Here is a 13,209-nt window from a genome sequence, read left to right on the forward strand (position 1 = left end):
CGGAGGAGCCCTGCTGTTTGTTCAGACCGGCAGCAGCGTCAACCGGCGTTGCAGTGGCGGGGATGGTAGCTGCTTTTGGAGGATTGAGGCGCTGTCGTGAAGGGGAGTGATGTGACCACAACCCACCTGGGCAATACTTCACTTCATTTTCGTTTGGATTGCACACAGCCCACTGAGGAAGACGAAGCTACTACGAAGACCAGAATGCCACTTGCTGTGGCTACGCCCACTGAGGCGGGGACTTTTGCTACTTAAGTGCTTCAAACAATGTGATGCAGTCTCATCGATTTTCAGCCCGCAGCCCATGATTAAGTGCGCCAGCACGAAACGCGTCGGGGAGCAGGACTTTGATTCAGAGTGGCAAGACTTTCCCAACATGTACAGCAACCTCCATTATAATATTTCAGCAAATCTTACCTGACTTGGGCTCTTCCTCAGCAGGCACCTAGTGGATTTGATGTTTAGCGGTTCCGCCTGGACCGCGGAGGAGCCCTGCTGTTTGTTCAGACCGGCAGCAGCGTCAACCGGCGTTGCAGTGGTGGGGATGGTAGCTGCTTTTGGAGGATTGAGGCGCTGTCGTGAAGGGGAGTGATGTGACCACAACCCACCTGGGCAATACTTCACTTCATTTTCGTTTGGATTGCACACAGCCCACTGAGGAAGACGAAGCTACTACGAAGACCAGAATGCCACTTGCTGTGGCTACGCCCACTGAGGCGGGGACTTTTGCTACTTAAGTGCTTCAAACAATGTGATGCAGTCTCATCGATTTTCAGCCCGCAGCCCATGATTAAGTGCGCCAGCACGAAACGCGTCGGGGAGCAGGACTTTGATTCAGAGTGGCAAGACTTTCCCAACATGTACAGCAACCTCCATTATAATATTTCAGCAAATCTTACCTGACTTGGGCTCTTCCTCAGCAGGCACCTAGTGGATTTGATGTTTAGCGGTTCCGCCTGGACCGCGGAGGAGCCCTGCTGTTTGTTCAGACCGGCAGCAGCGTCAACCGGCGTTGCAGTGGCGGGGATGGTAGCTGCTTTTGGAGGATTGAGGCACTGTCGTGAAGGGGAGTGATGTGACCACAACCCACCTGGGCAATACTTCACTTCATTTTCGTTTGGATTGCACACAGCCCACTGAGGAAGACGAAGCTACTACGAAGACCAGAATGCCACTTGCTGTGGCTACGCCCACTGAGGCGGGGACTTTTGCTACTTAAGTGCTTCAAACAATGTGATGCAGTCTCATCGATTTTCAGCCCGCAGCCCATGATTAAGTGCGCCAGCACGAAACGCGTCGGGGAGCAGGACTTTGATTCAGAGTGGCAAGACTTTCCCAACATGTACAGCAACCTCCATTATAATATTTCAGCAAATCTTACCTGACTTGGGCTCTTCCTCAGCAGGCACCTAGTGGATTTGATGTTTAGCGGTTCCGCCTGGACCGCGGAGGAGCCCTGCTGTTTGTTCAGACCGGCAGCAGCGTCAACCGGCGTTGCAGTGGCGGGGATGGTAGCTGCTTTTGGAGGATTGAGGCGCTGTCGTGAAGGGGAGTGATGTGACCACAACCCACCTGGGCAATACTTCACTTCATTTTCGTTTGGATTGCACACAGCCCACTGAGGAAGACGAAGCTACTACGAAGACCAGAATGCCACTTGCTGTGGCTACGCCCACTGAGGCGGGGACTTTTGCTACTTAAGTGCTTCAAACAATGTGATGCAGTCTCATCGATTTTCAGCCCGCAGCCCATGATTAAGTGCGCCAGCACGAAACGCGTCGGGGAGCAGGACTTTGATTCAGAGTGGCAAGACTTTCCCAACATGTACAGCAACCTCCATTATAATATTTCAGCAAATCTTACCTGACTTGGGCTCTTCCTCAGCAGGCACCTAGTGGATTTGATGTTTAGCGGTTCCGCCTGGACCGCGGAGGAGCCCTGCTGTTTGTTCAGACCGGCAGCAGCGTCAACCGGCGTTGCAGTGGCGGGGATGGTAGCTGCTTTTGGAGGATTGAGGCACTGTCGTGAAGGGGAGTGATGTGACCACAACCCACCTGGGCAATACTTCACTTCATTTTCGTTTGGATTGCACACAGCCCACTGAGGAAGACGAAGCTACTACGAAGACCAGAATGCCACTTGCTGTGGCTACGCCCACTGAGGCGGGGACTTTTGCTACTTAAGTGCTTCAAACAATGTGATGCAGTCTCATCGATTTTCAGCCCGCAGCCCATGATTAAGTGCGCCAGCACGAAACGCGTCGGGGAGCAGGACTTTGATTCAGAGTGGCAAGACTTTCCCAACATGTACAGCAACCTCCATTATAATATTTCAGCAAATCTTACCTGACTTGGGCTCTTCCTCAGCAGGCACCTAGTGGATTTGATGTTTAGCGGTTCCGCCTGGACCGCGGAGGAGCCCTGCTGTTTGTTCAGACCGGCAGCAGCGTCAACCGGCGTTGCAGTGGCAGGGATGGTAGCTGCTTTTGGAGGATTGAGGCGCTGTCGTGAAGGGGAGTGATGTGACCACAACCCACCTGGGCAATACTTCACTTCATTTTCGTTTGGATTGCACACAGCCCACTGAGGAAGACGAAGCTACTACGAAGACCAGAATGCCACTTGCTGTGGCTACGCCCACTGAGGCGGGGACTTTTGCTACTTAAGTGCTTCAAACAATGTGATGCAGTCTCATCGATTTTCAGCCCGCAGCCCATGATTAAGTGCGCCAGCACGAAACGCGTCGGGGAGCAGGACTTTGATTCAGAGTGGCAAGACTTTCCCAACATGTACAGCAACCTCCATTATAATATTTCAGCAAATCTTACCTGACTTGGGCTCTTCCTCAGCAGGCACCTAGTGGATTTGATGTTTAGCGGTTCCGCCTGGACCGCGGAGGAGCCCTGCTGTTTGTTCAGACCGGCAGCAGCGTCAACCGGCGTTGCAGTGGCGGGGATGGTAGCTGCTTTTGGAGGATTGAGGCGCTGTCGTGAAGGGGAGTGATGTGACCACAACCCACCTGGGCAATACTTCACTTCATTTTCGTTTGGATTGCACACAGCCCACTGAGGAAGACGAAGCTACTACGAAGACCAGAATGCCACTTGCTGTGGCTACGCCCACTGAGGCGGGGACTTTTGCTACTTAAGTGCTTCAAACAATGTGATGCAGTCTCATCGATTTTCAGCCCGCAGCCCATGATTAAGTGCGCCAGCACGAAACGCGTCGGGGAGCAGGACTTTGATTCAGAGTGGCAAGACTTTCCCAACATGTACAGCAACCTCCATTATAATATTTCAGCAAATCTTACCTGACTTGGGCTCTTCCTCAGCAGGCACCTAGTGGATTTGATGTTTAGCGGTTCCGCCTGGACCGCGGAGGAGCCCTGCTGTTTGTTCAGACCGGCATCAGCGTCAACCGGCGTTGCAGTGGCGGGGATGGTAGCTGCTTTTGGAGGATTGAGGCGCTGTCGTGAAGGGGAGTGATGTGACCACAACCCACCTGGGCAATACTTCACTTCATTTTCGTTTGGATTGCACACAGCCCACTGAGGAAGACGAAGCTACTACGAAGACCAGAATGCCACTTGCTGTGGCTACGCCCACTGAGGCGGGGACTTTTGCTACTTAAGTGCTTCAAACAATGTGATGCAGTCTCATTGATTTTCAGCCCGCAGCCCATGATTAAGTGCGCCAGCACGAAACGCGTCGGGGAGCAGGACTTTGATTCAGAGTGGCAAGACTTTCCCAACATGTACAGCAACCTCCATTATAATATTTCAGCAAATCTTACCTGACTTGGGCTCTTCCTCAGCAGGCACCTAGTGGATTTGATATATATATATATATATATATAAAACTTCTGAAGAGTCACTTCTCATATGAAATGACAAATGAATTTATAAAGTGCTTTAAACCCGAGGGCATCTAAGCTCTAAATATCTATATTTTATTCTAGCATTTTCCTCAGCTTTTTGTCAAGTTTGAGCTTGAACTTATAAACTAGCAATTCTCAGAACCATGTTTCCTTTGGCTCTTTCTTGTCTTCCCTTCATCAAGGAATGCTCCCCTTATTCTAGCTCTTGGGGTTGGATTACTCTCCTCAGAGTAGCCCCTCTATAACTGCAATAATCTTCTATGCCCCAGACAATGTGCTTCTCGGGCCACATGGTTCTGGGAGAAGAGCTCTTATGAGCTAACTATATGGTCCGTTAAGGGGGCATTTACTTTTAACAAAGGGAACTCAACTCCCAAACTAAACACCTTGGTCTACAAATATTCTTGGCACCACTGTTTCTGGCCCAGTGGGGTACAGCTTCTGAGCGCCACAAAATGGTGCAACTCCTGCAGTCTCCTTTCAAAGGCCAGGAAAGGCAAAGGGAGGCTGTGGAGATTGGGGCAGATGGTCTGTCTTTGGATGGAGCTGGCGGCTGGGATCTGATGAGTCACTCAGGTGCCCAGCACTGGAGGGCTGTTGCAGTAGGAATGGGTGGCCTGATGGATCTGTAACCCTACTGCTCCTACCTGCTTCGACCTGGTAAACACCGACGGAAAAGGTGATCAGTCGTGGGAAAAGGGGCAGGCGGGAAGTCATCAGCGGGCATGCACGCTGTGAAGCTATCAGTGCAGCTGGTACAGCATAAGACATGTCACACCGGTTCTAGGGTGCATTTCCAGTAAAGAGGCATACATAGGTTGCCAGGTCCGGGACACTCTCTAAAGCCTGGGTGAGCGGAGGAGGCCACAGGAGTCATTCCAGGCACGCACCTGCTCCTCTCCAGCACAGGCGGCGCTGCCAAGCTTCACTTTGAGCAAGTTTTATTTAAAGTTGTCTGTGCTTGTTGAAGGTGGTACAAATCTGAGGATGTCGCACTCACCTGCAGCCTTTTTCTGACTAGAAATAGAAGCCACGTTCGTGCCACCGCCTCTCTTGGCCTTCACACCGCGGGCTGGCCCGTTACTCTTTTCGGATAATTATAATGCTGCTGTAATTGTAGCTTCGTCGCTCTCCTGACTGGCGAGACAAAAAGACACTGCCGTCTCCAGGGCTTCAGAGACACCGTGGCAGCCCTCGCTAGCGCTGATAAAAGAGCTTTATTTTCGTTGGAGCGAGTAGCTCTTTGACGAGGCTCCTCGCAGCATTTGTGCTGCTCGCATTTCTCATCTGTTTCTATTTCCAAATGAATTTGCCATCAGAAATAGAGTCATAAATATATGGGAACATAAGGGCATACAATATTATTTTGAAATAGCATCCAGGTAAATGCTTACTCTCTATAAATATAGCATAGTAGCACTGAAATATGAGAAAGATGCATGCAAAATTAGCTATTACACTTACATTGTCAAATTCAGTCAGATTCTCTGCCTAACATGTTTTCGAACCTATCCTTTAAATTGTTTTTGTTTTCACTAATGTTTTTTTCCTTAACAAAACATTGAACGTATTATCTCTACTATTTCATCTGGTACAAAACAGTCCTTTCGGTGGGTTCATATTACAGTAGATACAGAGGTGCAGTTCTTGCCTCTGACAGTAATCCTCTTTTAATAAGTGGAACCAAAAATGCGCCACAAAAGGTTCGTGGTCGCAGTCACGCTTAACAGATAAACAATACTTTAAAATCCATTTCCCAAAAAGCTGAATCATTAATTCGCTTATTCTTGCTACATTCATTTGTTTCTATTATAGGCCGGCATTCGAAAAAAACCTCTCTATAGCAGAATTTCTGGCAATATGCATTCATCCATCATTATAATCCAGAAATTGAATAGGTGGCAGGGACATTTTTACCCTTAGCATGTCTTTTAGAACTCTACCCACTTGGCTGATCTTTTACCCCCTAGAATGCAAAGCCTTTTTCTTTCGAAATTTGGGGTAGGTCTTGCTTACGCCTTCCTTACTTTTTTCCACAAAAGATGTGTCCTTTTTCCCACATGTTAAGGATTCAAAATTCTAAACCTACCTAGGATTTGTGAATTAGTAAACCAAAAATGTGTCAAGAGTTTGTTTAAAAAATAGGAACAAGTATAGATCAAGAAAAGGTATGCTTTTTCTTTAAAAATGACATCAACAAACGTTTGCTGAGTTAAAATCGCCCTTTTCTCACATTCCAGGAACAGGCATAGTATTAAAAAACACATTTACTTCAAATTTCTAATGATAACAGGTGTGATATCCCTCAGTGAAAATGTAAAACTATACATTACTGAACAAAACAGAATTTGGAATTCAGCAACAGGTCATTTGTGTTGTTTATGGATTTCCTAATAAAAAACATTGCCTTAATACTGCAGACATTACACAATGAAAGGGAGAGGAAATTGGGATTTCTTTGGGATAGTTTTCACATATGGGCGGGCAGAGAGAGGGAAATCCTTCCATTTGCCGTCCCCTTGAGGCAGAAATAGTGTCTGGTGCCCATAGGTGGGGTCCGGTGCTAAGGATGGCCAGCGCCTCACCCCATTCCTTTACTCATTTTCTTTTCCTATCAGGCAGATATTCTTTTTTTGGTACTCAGGGCAGACAGAATAGGGGTTTACCACAGCTCTGTCTGCTTATATGTCAAAACTATGCCCAAAGGAAGCCAAATTTCCCTACATCTGCCATTGGATTGGCTGCAGTATTCTGAGGAGTGAGACACAATATTTGAGCTCTAAGGGTGCGTGTGTGGCCCCATGCCAGAATGAATCAGCCCCCCACAACTTTCTATTTTATTTTATTTTTTTACATTTCCTCTGTCCAAATTACACATTGAACAAGTCTGTGTTTTTTCTGCAGCCCACACTTAACCCCTTCCCTGCTCATGACGGAACCACTCCGTCATGAGCCACGGGCGCCGTGTGCTCATGACGGAGTGGTTCCGTCATGCTGCGGCCGTTGGCGGCCGCTCCGCCCACGCGGCACTGATTCCCCGCCTGTGCGGGCGAACAATGCAAGTGGGCGGAGTCGTGACGGAACCACTCCGTCATGAGCACAGCTCGCCCGTGACTCATGACGGAGTGGTTCCGTCACGAGCATGGTGGCGCCGCGCTGACCCCAAACCCCCCCAGCGCCGCGGTGGAATTCGTGCCACGGCGAAGGGGTTAATGAGGTGCACCCGGTGTAGAAGGGACAGTGTACCAGATAACACAACAAAAGCTGTTTCTCAGTGTAAGCGCAAACTTATGCACTGAGGAGAGTTCTTTGGGGAAAGTCAGGGCTGTAAGGTGAAACCGCAGCTCCTCCTTTCACTAGAGACATACCAGACTGACTTTGAAGATACAAATGCCTGGGAGTTAACTAGACCTCTCCCATGGGGCACCATCGTGCATGCATTGACAGTACACTTAATGTACAAACTAAGGTTATTGTTTGATGGGAGTGAAACCTTTCTCATGTGACAACCACAATCCTTGTCAGGGCAAACCACAAAAGTCGTTATATTAACCTGCGCTTAACCCTCTGGTAGCTTGTCACAAAAGCAGTCATGCATAACTTAGATGCAATGTGTTAAGTATTTATACAGCACACAAGCATTAATAAAGTGAAAACACAACACAAGAAAACCAAGTTAGAAACATAGAAGAAAACCATATAAATAAAATGAGACAAATTAAATTCAATCAGTAGAACCTGAGATATGCGATTTTAAAGGTTTAGGTAAAAATAGCACCAAAGAGCAGTAAGCGCAAACTGTGGGTATCTGGATGCACTAGCCTGGGACAAAGTCACTAAATCAGGCCAACAGCCGATCCCTTCTCAAATTCTGGTGCATGAAGTTTAAACCTTCAGGATTTCACAGGCTGAGTTCAACTGATATCAGGCAAGGGTCCAGGACCCAGGGAGGCACCTCTTGGGGATCATAAACTCACTCCAGCAGAGGCCAGCAGGGGTAAGGCAGGTCCAGTTGAAGGTCCAGGCAGGTCCAGTTTAAGGTCCAGGCAGGGCCAGTTGCAGCAGGGTATCTGGGCATGCGCAGTGATGCCTCTGGAGCTTGTTGTGTCGCTGAAGCTCAGAACAGGAGGTCAGCCAACTGACCTTTAGATTCACTCAGATTATTCTAGGATGGAGGGAGCAGGTCCAGTCTTCCATCTTAGAGAACAATGCAGACCTCAAGCAGCAGAGCAGTACATCTGGTAGAAGCAGGGCATTCCTTTGAAGTACAAGGCAGGCCTCTAGCAGAAGGGCAGTCCACTGGGGGAATAAGGCGGCAGGGTTCAAAAATCAGGGCAGTCCTCTGGGGAACAAGGCAGTCCTTCTTCTGTAATGTCCACAGGTCCAGAAGTGCACCGATGAGAAGCTCAGGAGGTCAAAAGTGTATACCTGGAGCCACCCTTTCTAGTAGGGGAGACTTCTAGTCCACATCTTTTTCTGGAACGTTCCTTCCTTACCCTTTCTTCCCCTGCCCAGGCTCCAAGAGGTCTAGGGTGGCAAAAGGCTGGTGTCAAGTTCCTTTGTGAGCGTGCTGGAAGCAGTCCTTTGAAATGTACGTGGGGCAGGGAACACTTACTCCTCTTACAATCCTGACAGGATGGCCAGGATACACTCCGGTCCTATTGTTCACTGTCTGGGCCAAAGACGCATGCCTGATGGGGAAACAATTAACATGCCTAAGCAGCTGGAAACTCCTACAAGGCCTCAGACAGTTTAGGGCAGGAAATACCAACTTTCTAACAGAGGCATTTTCAAAATTGTAATCTAAAATCTGACTTTACCATTAAGGAAGATTTTAAATTACAATTCATTTGAGTCCAAACATGATGTTTCTGCCTAATCCCCATCCAAATTCAGCACTTAATAAATGTAATAAGGTAACTCAATGTTATCTTCAGGTAAGCCTTACAGCAGTGAAAACAAATTTGGGAGTTGTTCACTACCAGAACATGTAAAATTGAAAAACACATGTCCTATTTTTTTTAATACAATGAACCCTGCCCTATGGGCTGTTTAGGGTCTACTTTAGGGGTGGTTTACATGTATTAATAAGCAAGGTTTAGGCTAGGCAAAAGATTTATTTTGGCAGGTCAAAATGGTAGTTTAAAACTGCACCACGAGCTGCAATGGCAGGCCTGCCTGAGACATGTTTCAAAAAGGCTACTTTTAATGGGTGGTAAAATGAGTGCTGCTGCCCACTAGTAGCATTTAATTAACAGGCCCTGGGTACGCATGGTACCATATACGAGGGATTAAGAAGTACATTAAATGTATTAATCAGGTTTAAGGCAATTTTGCAATGTATTAGAGGGATAGCACAAGCACTTTAGTACTGCTTAGCAGTGGTAAAGTGCACAGAGTCCTAAAAGCCAACACAAATGGGTTCAGAAAACAGGAGGTGAAGGCAAAAGGTTTGGTAGTGACCCAGCAGGGAGGGCCAAGTTGAACACCTACCGATGTTGTTGTTTTTACCTCTGCACCCACATCAGTAATAAGACAGAGGCACAAAGGCAAAGGACCCCTAGTGATCACACCTGCGTAAGACGTGCACCAGCATGATACATGTTGTGGAAGGGGCCACAAGAGCATATGCAGCAAAAGCGTCCCAAGTGTACAAGGAGTGGCACAGATTCACTAGAACCCCTGGACCACTTTCTATAGTATTGCCCCTAGTGTCTTGTGGGATTTCTTCCTCCCTGGGGGCCTAACTGGAGTAAATCACCAAATCTACTACATTCGGGGTCAAAAGTTTATTTGGGCTCCAATAGAGTAGGGGATGCCAGGACAGGATGGCACTCTCACCATACAATGAATTAAAACATAATCCCTCATGGTTAGTGTGCTTTCTGCTTCCCTGTGGAGGACAGATTAGGGGTGAATCCCCCAACCTAATCCCTGGGGCCGAAAGACTGACTGGGCTTGAAGCGACGCCCCCACCCCATTCACTATATTTTTCCAACTTCCTTGGTGCAGATTGTGGTAAATCACTAAAATTGCCCTCCAAGGAGAGACATAAAGACCGGGCAGCTTACCTCATTTAATACAGAAAACCATAGTGGATAGGTAACAGAAACCTAATATGCCTTCAGGGGTCAGGAAGACTGTCTTTGTCTGGGGAGTAAGGGGGTGTGCCTCAACGACAGGACAGGCTAGCTAGCTTCGATATAATTATTCTTAGGTATCTAGTGTGTTTTCTTCTCACTGGTATAGGCAGATTAAGAGGAAAACTCAAATGTTCCCTCACGAGGTGGGACAGAAACATTGTCTGGGATGCAGCCCAATGGCAGAATGGGTCAGCCCCTTGACTTAATTGTGTTTTTTACTTTTCCCTAAATAATCTCTGGTGTCTAGTGCGCTTTCTGCTCCCCATGGGGGCAGATAGGCTGTCTTGGCCCTATGGATGAAGGGTTACAGGCCTGCCTCACTTGTATCTGCTAGGCTTTCTGCCCCCCACATTGGGCAGATTGGGGGTAAAAATCCTCATCAGCTGGCAGCAGGGGGGTGCTAGAAAGACTGTCTGGGCCCTGGGCTGAGTGTGTGCAGTCTGATGCTAGGACAGGCTGGCGCTTCCACCCAATTCTTTTTTTAATGTATGTAATCTCTGGTGTTTACTGGGCTTTCTACCCCATTCCTGAAGGGAGACTGGGGTTAAATACTCCAATATGGTGCCTGCTGGTGGCAGAAATATTTCATTGATTCCATGGGGTGAGCGTGCAGCCTGATGCCAGACGCACCTTTATTTTTTAACAAACTCCACCTGGTGTAAAGTACTCTTTCTGCCCCAGGGCCAGATCGAGAATAAATCTGGATGAAGACTATCTCATCTAGAACAAGTAAGAGGTCAATAACTATGGGAGATCAGCCTTTACTGCATAGTCACCCCAGATGTTTCACCTTTGTTGGACTCTAATTGTGTTTGCTGGCTTTAGAAGTCTATGTACCTTTCCTGGCTAACCAGTATTAAAATACTTGTGCTCTCCCTTTAAATATGGTTAAAATGACTTATTCCTAATTAGCATTTTTTCACTTGCCTCAATGTTGCCTGTACATAGTATACAATGTGCACAATGTGTACAAAAGGGCCTAGAAGTTAAATGCCAACATTACAGTGGCAATGCAAACATGGCTTCAGAACTACCCAATGTAGTCTGACTGTTGCAGTGTAAACTTGCAGCCCGACCTGGCAAATTGGCATTTTTGACAGATAAAAAGCTCCCTTGTATAAATATACAAGTCACCCATATGTAAGCCATGTAGGCCACAAGGTAAGGTCCATGGTATTGCGAAGTGGGAGATATACAAAGTTAATATTACCATAAACAGAAAGCATTTTTTATTGCTTCAGGTCTAGCTGTCTTATGTAGAAAACTGGATTGCAGATTAAAATACTGATACTGCTAACTTGGTAAAATACCCAGCTAGAAAAATAATTAAACACTGAAAAACTGGTATTCGAAATTCTAATTCTGTGGTGAAGTTGGATTTTAATGAATACTAAAGAAAGCAACCATTAGAAAGCTACCCTTTACCTGTCTGAACTGTTAGAAGGCTAAGTAACATAAGTTTATACCAGCTCCAAGCCCTAAGTAGTTGTGAAAAATGTATGAAATTCCGCCCTTGACCGAACAATAGGCTGACCCGAATGGACACAGATGAGTACGGAACTTCACAGAATATGCAAGACGGGGGCTGTCAGCATCCTTTTTGATTATACATCGTCGAATCCTGCCGTAGTGTCAAATCCTGTTTAACTGGTCTGTTGGGTTCACATGTAACACTTGGGGCACACTTTGAAAGGATAGAACTGGATGGCAAGACACATTTTGATCATCCACTCTCTGGCAACTGAAAGACCCTGCCTTTGTCCTACCAGACATCTGCCCTTTGGGTTGCATATAGCACTTTGGATGCATTTGAAAGGGAGAGAACAGGATGCCAAGACAATTCATGTGTATCCACTGACTCATGCTGAAGGACTCTGGTTTTGTCCGAACAGACTCCTACCTCTAGGTTTGTTGTGGGTACAGTAGCTGCTCCAAACTGATTCAGATCTTGGCGAATGGGATTCTAGAATATCCCATCCACTGTACTACAAGTGAATTATATTCTATGACACTTGTAATATGGCAGATCTGTCACGTTTGTGACTGAGTGTTCCATCCTCCAAGATCTAAATCAAGCCCTAAGATTAATATGGCCAAGTTCGGCTTTTAACCACTTTGAAATGCCTTGACACATTGTATTTTTGGCATGATTACAGTAAAGCAAATAGGAACTACTACAATAGTATTTATGCCAGGGCCTGGAAACTTGTACCCTAGTGGTTACAGAGGGGCATGGCTTGTGTCAAGCATAAATGTGGCATCTTCAGGCACCCACTTCGGAACACAGACTGAACCTACGGTCTGTGATCCAAAAAGTGACTTCACGGACTTGGACTGCCCCCCTTGTGCCCAGGACAAAGAAGTGAACCAAAAGCGTCAGTTGGCTGACCACCTATGTGACTGCTGGGAGAGAAGAAGCTGCAAGAGGCCTTTTCTTGGAAGCACCCAGCTGACCAGTGGCAACTAGAATTGACCTGTATCCTGCTGTTGGCATCTGCTTGACACCCTGTGAGTATCTAAGTGCCTCCCATGATACTCTGGGGGGCTTTAGAAGTCTACTCCTGTGGTAGATTAGGAGTTCAAAGACTAAGTCAAAAGATAAAATCTTTGACCAGGATGAACCAGGTTGGTGTATCTGACACATGCTCAAGTGTCTTCCAACTCAAACTGCACCTAAATGTTGTGCTACCCAATGGAGCATTGTAGGTTCTGTGAGGGGTTTAGTTGATGAAGGAAGAATGGCGCTCAAACATAACACACCAAGGGTCAGATAGTGGACTGGTAAGTACGGTGCTGCTAGATCAGGGGAAAACAAACCCTGGCAAGAAAAAGAACCCCTGCGATTTGGGGTGTAGGAGACACCCACTACAAATGGAAACAGGTTCTGCGCACACATTTAAAAGTAAACACAATGTGGTGGGACCGAAGGGTAAGGTCGAAAGTACGAAGTATGTCTACACCAGAAATGTCTTTGTAGATTTAATCGTGCGTATCATCAAATGAAAAAAGGAACATGAGAACAACCAGCCGACACGTGTTTCGTCAACGGGAAACAACCCGTGACTCTTCAGGGCTGAAAAACATAAGGATGGCAGATAGCCAAGTGGTAGTCTCGATGGGTGGAAAGAGGTGAGGATATCGTGAGGTCCGGGCAACGAGCTGGAATCGTCTCGCGCTCGCGACCTCACGAT

The sequence above is a fragment of the Triturus cristatus genome, chromosome 7, assembly GCF_964204655.1.
Source record: "Triturus cristatus chromosome 7, aTriCri1.1, whole genome shotgun sequence".
In the NCBI taxonomy this organism is placed as follows: domain Eukaryota; kingdom Metazoa; phylum Chordata; class Amphibia; order Caudata; family Salamandridae; genus Triturus; species Triturus cristatus.